General features: G+C 42.8%; 1 protein-coding gene across 3 annotated transcripts in view; it reads right to left on the minus strand.

Moving 5' to 3' along the window:
- The window catches only part of NMNAT3 (nicotinamide nucleotide adenylyltransferase 3), a 30,755-nt gene extending 21,929 nt beyond the window's left edge, over positions 1-8,826 (minus strand). Inside the window, exons 1-2 of one of the 3 annotated variants that reach the window (XM_068145462.1) lie at positions 8,712-8,826; positions 3,370-3,414 (exon numbers count right to left, since the gene is read on the minus strand). The gene's annotated coding sequence lies outside the window, so the exon portion shown is untranslated. Of the gene's footprint in view, positions 1-3,369; positions 3,415-4,633; positions 4,777-8,711 lie in introns of those variants that run through there. The other 2 variants (XM_068145463.1, XM_068145461.1) reach the window with 2 other exon arrangements.
- Positions 8,827-9,053: the final 227 nt, after the last annotated feature.

Genomic DNA, 9,053 nt, shown 5'->3' on the forward strand with positions numbered 1-9,053 from the left:
GCAACTGTAATATATATCCTAAACTTATTCAATGGCTAGAACTTTTAAGATTTCAAACAATACCTTTTGATTCCACCACTGTCGCACTTGGCATTAATTAAGAGGCAAAAATGATTAGACACCACCCAAAATAAGAGACCCAAAAAAACCAGAAAAAGAGTTAAGCTAAACTTCCCTGGAAAATCAGAGGATAAAACCTGAAACAGGAGAAAGCCTCTTGACCTGCTCATCTTATGTGATGCAGAGACAGTCACACTTCCATTGTATTCCTACAGTTACAGGCTTCTACAAACATTCCATTCAAAGTCACATGCATTTTACCTACACACACGAAGCAGATTGTCCTTAATTAGTTTCACCAGCTGAATACAAACCATAAGAAAGTAGGTGGCAACGTTGTTATCAGGCATTTACTGAGTGTGCATATTGTGCCAGGGGAGTACATTTCTATTTCATCTGTTTCCTAAAAATGAGCCATTAAGACAGCCCTGAACACTTCACTAAGTTGTCTCTCCTGACAGATGTCCTACGGACCAAGACAGTCATTTCTGTATCAAATTAAATATGCTAATATCAATTTGCACCTATTAGTTGCTACATTATTGCAGACAGTCACCCAAGTGTAACATCAATGGGGTACTTAGTTAAATAAATAACCTGTGATGAATTTGTTTCCCAGCATATTCCATCAATGGTGCCCCATAAAACCTCAGTCTTTCCTCCTACTGCGGCTCCCAAGTCAAGCTAAAATCTGAAGTACTTTTGAAGAGGTTGTACACATGTGACTCAGCTGTAAGGCCAGTTTTGTTGCAAGGCTGTATAAAGAAATTCCCATTAACTCAAATGTGTATCTTGATCCCCAGCAGGAAAAGAGAATTAAAAATGCTTCCACAACTGTGAAACTGGAACTGCTGTTCAGCTATTCCAGAGGCTGGACCTGACTTTACTCATAGCTTAACTGAAATGACCGTACTTGTAGGCATCTTCATCATGTCTTCTCCTTCGTTCTCCTTATCACATCTGTGACAAACTTTTGTGTGTAAGCTATAGACACAAAAATGCTCCATAAACAGTAAATGATGATCTCAAGAATCTTCAGAGGATGATTAATTCTATAAAGGAATCACTTTTGTACTTACATACCCTTACATTAAAATATTCTACCAACTCAGAGATTGCCACAAAGGGAAAAATAGAAATATGCAGCACTTCTTTGGAAGAAATTCCAATACCAGTATTCCCCCTATTTTAATAAACATCCCTTATGCATTACAGGGAACAAGACATTGTTATGGACATAAAATTTTAGGACCTCTTCTGTCCTACCCAACAGTGCTGTGTCCCTTCCCACTATATTTAAACGCTGATTAAGCACAGGCTCCAGGGAAGGAATGCAACCAAAACTGCCAAGAACAGGCTTTGTTTCACATGAATTTGCTCAGTGTTCCCTTATTAAGTTTATAAAGTGGCACTGGTATATTGCATGCTATAGGAAAACAGTAATTTTTGGTTTACAGTCACTGTCATTAGTACAAACCAATGATTTTTAGATGTTGGCAATGAAAGAGACAAACCCCCACAACTGCCAAACTTTCATTCAAAAAGCAGAAATAGTAAATTGTACAATAACATTTTAAACTGTTTAGGCATTTCACTACCTGGCAAATGAGTTTAAATTCACAGAATCACACAAATCCTTGTTGTCTTGAGACAAGGGAAAGAAAATCATCTGTACTGAGGCTCTGCCCATCTGCCATAAGGCCTGCACCTCTGAACAATCTTCATATGATTTAATTGATTTGCTCCTGCCTTGCTTAAAATCAGCAATATTTTAGCAATGGTTGCTCAGCTATTCAAGTGCTTGCTGCATCAGCATCATGTCTGTGTGTGCACCTCAAAGGATCAAACCAAATTCAAAGCACTTGAAATCCCACCAGGTGAAACCACCAACTGTATTTCAGAATTGTGAAGAAAAGACTTAGAGAGTGTTAGTGAAAAAAGGCTTGTTAAAGCAAGAAACATAGATGCCTGGCTGATCTATGAAAGTGGTTTTGGCTAATGTGATTAACACAACAGTGTAACACAGTATAATAATTGACTCAAGTTTTAAAACATAATTCTGCTTTTAAAAAGAAAAAAACTCACATTTGATTTCTGCACAGTCAGTAAACTTTATGAATACACTTCCTGTTAAGTTCAGCTTCTCTCCTAACATGACAGGCACTGCCTTTCGTTGTATTTCTCATCAGTAAAAGGTAACCTTGGCTGGCTGTCTTTAAAATTCATAAATGTTGGGAGAAAGAGACATCAGTCTCTCTGGCTAGAGACTGTGAAGGGTTTGCTTTTGAACATCATAGGTATTAGTTTTAATGATGAAAGAGATGACTTAATAAGGTTTGAAGAATACAAATTAAAGGATGTTCCTGTTTCATGTAATAACTGTGTATGGCTGCTCCTGGTGAGCACTTCCAAGTTTCTGCTCTGGGCACATGCACCAACAGCCATGACTGAGCAGTAGTCTGCTTATAAAGGCCTGTTATCTTAGAGGTGAGCATCTGCAGGTTAGAAAGCTTGCATCAACAGAGTATATCACATGGCTGTACATACATAAGTAGATATACTCAAAGGAGGCCACTGTAGAAGTCTTATGGCAGAAAATTCATTATAATTAGAAAACTCCTGTAACTTCTTTTTCTATTGCCTATATTCCTACAATATTCAAATAATAGGTGACATTACAGATGACCAGTCAATTTCTGCTGAAAGTCACTAATTAGAACCATACCTGATTAATTATCAGAAGCACAATGGAGTGCTGAGTGGTGCAGTCTGATTCATGAGCTGTTAAATTAGTAAACTGGAGGACAAGGCACTGATATGTACATGCTATGAGGCAGACTCACCCTTGAGGTAAAATTTCTGCACAGAGCAGAAATAAAGTGAATCCTGGCACAGGATAGAAATGCTATCTCCTCCTGTGAGGGTGAATTTAGACTAATTTAGATGAAATTTAGATTTGAGCAAGTTCAAAGCTGCCCACATAAATTCTTTCACTTGGCCACATCATTACCTCATATAAATTCATGTAGCTGCACTGAGCCCAGCAGGGTTACACCAGGTGACATTAAGGATGTTATGGTTGTAAGACAGATTTTCAAAGTCAGAAAATAAAAAACACATTTTAGAGGCAAACCCAAATCATAGCAAACCATAGTACACAAATATTGCTTAAAAATATGACTGGCTATCAGATTTTCTTCTGCTGTTACTAATGAGAGTCACTGCCACAATAAAAGGTACCCCAATCAGTAAGTTCCCAGCACGTGCTGTCACTGGAATCAATCCTCTGCAAGAGTGACAAATACTTACCTCTATGTCCCCACCTTCCACTTTAATAATACACATCATAAATATCTGGGTGAGAGAAAAAATGAAAAATGTATAAACTAGAGTGATATTTTATTTGTTCATCAGAAAGTTACTCACTCCAGTCAAGAAAAATTTTATAAGGTGCACATAAATATCACACATAGCCTAATATGACAGCCTAGTCCTCCAAAATAGCTTTCTCAGGGCCACATGATGGATCACACCATTGTTGAATTCCAGTCACTAAGGTGCACTTCACTTCTTTGACTTTCACTCTAAAGCCATTGGGCAAAGTCTCTGATAGGATACATATTTTCTATCAGGTTCTGCACATCAGAAGTATAAAGTTGCCCCTTCCAATCCCTACATTAGCCTTTTGGTCAGAAAATGCAAGTCCCATCACACTTCTTAAATCAGCCTCAAAGAAATCCCCAAACCTAATCACCTCCAAGGTCACTGCAGTCTTCCCTAGAGGAGCCACTTACAGAACCTTATGAGAATCACCTGGACTTTTTGATATATAGTTGTGAAAATGGCCCAATGCACAACCAGTACTGTCTTCAGTAATGCACAGTTTGTTTTGTTTTCTTTACTTGCTTTTTCTTTTCAGCTTGCTTTTGGGGTTCTTCCCATTTTTCCTCCAGCTTTGCCCATGTAGCAATTTTCTAGGCAAACGGTACTGACCAAAACACCTATCCAAGCTGCTGCTTCTACAATTGCATAAACTATTTGAAGTAAGCAACATACATCTATTGGTATATATGAGTCAGTCATCCACAAAGAACAATAGACTTCTAGGAAAGGAAAACACATGCAGAACTGCAACCTTGAGTTCCTATTTTTAAACAACAAAAATGGGTTGATTTAGTGGAAATACCATTTTATCTGTCAAAACAAATTCTTACTAAAACTTCACGTGTTCCTTCTGAGAAACCCAAGTGATTTTTCCTTCTATCAACTTCTGCAATTTTCTTACAATTAGCAAACTACATTCAGCAGAACCCAATACAAATCTAAGCAACAGAGATACAGCTTGCACACAGATGGCAGATATCTAAGCAGTGACAAAAGCATCTTCAATCACTACAATCTGCTCTTATGAAGATGGCTTGAAAAGGTAGCAAACTAATGAACCTCCTAAAAGTACTACTGCTGAACAGTCAGAAGCAAAATAGTCATATACAGGAACAACGGGGTAGTGCAGGGTTTCCAGAACATCCAGAAAACCCCAAGTTAAAACCACACCCATAACCCCACCACTTACTTTTCTGTTTCAAAAAGGGGTAACTATTTGCTAATCAGGACTATCTCCTGACACTGTGTAGTTAGGAAAGGAAAGCTCACTGAGTCTACAGTTCTATAGGCAAGATCTTCTACCAAAGTAATGCATTCAAATAAAATTACAAACTTGACTAACACAGCTATCTTTCTATGCTTTGATGTTTACATGACCACCTCTAAATAGACAATTACAATTCTGCAATATATAGAACTGCTCAGGTTAAGTATTTGATAGGTCTCCTCATTTCCCTCTGAAAATTCTCTATTAGTTACTGCCAGAGGGAACCTCATTCAACAGCTGAGGTTAATAATGAATATATAAAGCTGCTGTTTGAAACCACATGTTCTCCTGCACCAATTAAGCAGCATCCAGGTGTCCCTAAGTGTAGCATGCTTGACAGTGAGCCAGCTATTTACAATTAAATTTTTAATCCAAGTGAAAAGCATTATGTGCATTTCTTACACTAACACATGAACTTCTACCACTGAGGATTTTCATAGCATTGAGACAGTTTAAGTAAATGGCTCCTAAGCTCAAGAGCTCATATTGCTTATCTTTATGTTTTAATGAAATGATCAGAGTTCTGCTTCATTTTGTACAACCAAAGAATTCCAGTACATTATACAAGCATATGTGTGCCCTATTAGCCACAATGTTTTGCTTGCTCTTGAAGGATCTCTCCTCTGTGTGGTGATTTCCATCTATCCAAAGAAAAAGCGAGCTACTGAAACCACTACAGTGGTTGAAGCTATCACTCTAAATGTTTGTAAGCTGTTCTAATAAGTGAAAAAACATTAACAATGATAGACCTATATAATCTTAAAAAGTCTGGGGGTTTGGTGGGAGACAAAATGCCAACAAAATGCCAACAAATTTCTGGGCATTGTGAAAAGAAGTATCAAGCCTACCAGATAGAGCTCTTTTTTTAGCACTACAGAAAACCTACATGCCCATGTCTTGACTACTATGAGCAGATCTGGTCTCAGCTCAGGAAGGGCAGTTCAAATAGTCAAGCGAATAGGGCTACCACTGTTGAAGGGGTGGTGGTGGGGAAATCAGGGACTTCGGTTTCAAGAGGAGGAAACCAGATTAGGCTATAGCTGAGCTTTACAAAGTGATGAAGGCACCAGGTAACTTGAACGAAAAACTTCTCCCTGCAATTGTGAGGGGGCAGTCACTGAAACTGAAGGATTTTACCAACAGGCAGAAGCATAGACTGGGTCAGTACATGTGGGTCTGGTGTCCCTAGTGAAGCGGCTGTGGCTGGTGGCAGGGAACACAAGGAAAGATAACCAGCCAGGGTGACTTTCCCTGAATTGCATTTTTTTTCTCTCTCCACTACTTCTGAGAGATCACTGGGCTGCACAAGCCATTAGTCTGACACAGGATAGCATTTCTTATGTTTTTGAAGACATCCATTCTAGTTTGTAAGCCTAAAGGCTACTTTCTTAGTGTCTTTTTGATATTTAAAAAAATAGACAGTATTTGCTGGGCAGAGGGGGTTCTGCAGCACTTTTTGAGTGGTGCATTGCACTAAACCAACAATATGGGGATGCCCTGGTTTGAGGCCAGGCAGTTCCTCTCTTGCCCCTGAGGGGCAAAAGAATGACACACAAATGGATTGCAGAAGTGATGGAAAGTTTAAATGGAAAAGCAATTAGTGTTTTACAGAAGCTGAAAGCACAGTGACAAAGATATGACAAAGATACCCCAAAGTATACAGAGTCCCTTCCAGCATACCCAGAGGTCCCAAACATTTCCCATCTCCCTACCTGAGGGTACACCCAAAACCCCCAGGGCTCCTTCTTCACCCCCCTCCCTCCTCCCAGGCTAGTCTCAGGCTGGCCAGGTCTGAGACTGCCCCTAACCCCTTCTCCTCCTACCATTAGGCCTAGCCAGGCCGAAGAGGCCTTGAGCTAACTCCCCCACCATTACCCAATTGGGAGCATCTCCAAGAGCAGAGAGGGAAGAAAGAGGAAAAGAATGACTTTGCAGATGGATTTATAGTGTGCATAATATTATGGGTATGAAATACACTGTTTCCTGTGTCCACCTACTGGGCTGGACACTCAGGACACCGGAGGTGTAGTTTATGTGGCAGTAACAGGAGAGACCCAGCCTAAACTGCCACAGGGGGAAAAAGAGCGTAGTTGTACAGTTGATTCTTGAGATGCAGGCAGAGGTCTTTCAGGACAAATACATCCTGCTATGGACAGGGCTAGCAGTTGTGGGTTAACAGCTTTACCCAGCCAATTTATCCTGCTAGGCCCCATGCAACAGTAGCTACTTAAATATTTTGCAAATTAAGACCTTAGAAATCATCACTGCCTTGAAATCTGATTTGTCTTATTAAATCATTTTAAAAGGCAGAACGTTAAGTAACTCAAAATTCCCCTTTGACAGGATTGTTGCCTATTGTGTCCTCAGTGCCCCTCCCCAGACATCTCTGGGCTTCTGAAACATCTTTTAGATCATCTGAATGCTAATCAGTTTATCATAGCTATGGTACATTCTAAAATCTGCATTTCTGCAGTTAAAGGCATGAAGCCAATTTACTACTAGAATCACACCATGTAACTAGACTTAAGAAGCAAATAATAATAATGCCTGGAAAATGCTTTATTGCTACAGAGCTTAAAGAAAACAAACATCAGGGATCATTTATAAAACCAGGAAACAGCTGTTGCACAAGGGGGGAAACAACCTAGAGGTAGGAAAGAAAGATGAGTAAATTTCACAATGAAAGCCACAAAGATTTTGTTGTTATTTTTTAATGAAACATGCATCCTCCTCTCATTGGCACTTGAGTAGGTGTCTGGGGGAACTGGCTGTATTCTGCACTGCATCCCCAGCAGCACGGGCAACAGATTGAGGGAGTAGATTGTGCCCTCTGCTCTGCTGAAACCCCACCCGCAGTACTGTGTCCAGCTCTGGAGTCCTCTGCACGGACACCTGGACCTGTTGGAGAAGGTCCAAACACAAGAATGATCCGAGGGCTGGAATGCCTCTGCTGTGAGGCCAGGCTGAGAGAGTTTGGGTTATTCAGCCTGAGTAAATGGCAGCTCTGGGCAGACCTTCCAGTGGCCTTTCAGTACTTGAAGGGGGCTACAAAAAAGATGGGGACAGACTTTTTAGTAGGCTCTGTTGTAATAGGCCCAGGGGTGGTATTTTTAAACTTAGGAGATTTAGACTAGGTATAATGAAGACATTTTTCATAGTGAGGGTGGTGAGACACTGGCACAGGTTGCCCACAGAAGTGGCAGATGCCCCATCCCTGGACACTTTCAACATTAGGTTCTCCGGGGCTCTGAACAACGTGCTCTAGTTGCAGATGCCCCTGCACGCTGCAGGGGTATGCACTAGAGAAGCTTTAAAGGTCCCTACTAACCCAAACAATTCTGTCATTCTATGAAAAAAAGAAGTTTAAAAAAGCTTTACTTTGCTATTATATCTAGCTATCTATCTATGTTCTTGGATAGATGTTTATCGTGTACTAGAGAAGTAGAGTACAGCAGAGCAGTTACTGATCTCAGGCCGTGCCTGTGGTTCCCCAGTGCTGCCGGGACACAGCGGTACCGATGCCATGCCGATTGACAGCTTCAGCCCCGCAGCTCAGCTCGGGCCAGTCCGGCGACACAGGGGAACTCATGGACTCGCAGCAAACTGCTGTCTCTTCACCGCACGCCCAAGCTCTGCTCTCTGACTACCTCGCGTTAGGGTTTTGTTTGCCCTCCCGTCCGGGCACATGGGTCGAGCACTCCGCGAAACAGCGATACCAGCCCCGCTGTGCGGGCCGCCTAGCTCAGGCCCGGAGCCTGGCCGAGAGGCGGTGCGGAGCCGCCAGCGGACGCTCTCCGCTCTGCCCGCCAGCCCCGGCTGCGGGCGGGAGCACGAAGCCCGAGCGCAAGCGGCACCGGGGGCTCCGGCAGGCCTTGCCCGGCCTCCGCGCAAGGACGGGCCGCGCCTGGAAAGGAAGGGTCGCGCTGTGCCGTGCCGTGCCCCCGTCGGTGGCTTCTTCCTGCTGCCGCCATACGCCGCCCCCCCCTGCTCGTTTCCTTACCGCTAGCCGGACGCCAGGGCCGGGCCGGGCCGGGCCGGGCCGAGTCAAGTCGGCCTTTGCCGGCAAACGCCACGCCGGGTAGCACTGCCGTTGCCTCCCCCGCTCCCGCCCCTAGTGCTACCTGCCATTGGTGCCAGCTCCGCACTGCCACCTGCTCAGCGCCTGGGATATAGCGCTATTCCCCAGACCTGTTAGGCGTCCTGCCCCACTGGGAAAGCAGGGCAGTTGATAGTTTAACTCCCATACTCACCTCAGGGGCACATTCCAAACTTCTATCTCTGCTGCTATTTCTAAGGATGGGCCCTGCCACTCCAGGGTTGTGCTTTCCAGGCAGCACCCGAT

Source organism: Melanerpes formicivorus, unplaced genomic scaffold (genome assembly GCF_026170545.1).
Source record: "Melanerpes formicivorus ecotype bairdi unplaced genomic scaffold, bMelFor1.0.p_v2 SCAF_12, whole genome shotgun sequence".
Lineage (NCBI taxonomy): Eukaryota > Metazoa > Chordata > Aves > Piciformes > Picidae > Melanerpes > Melanerpes formicivorus.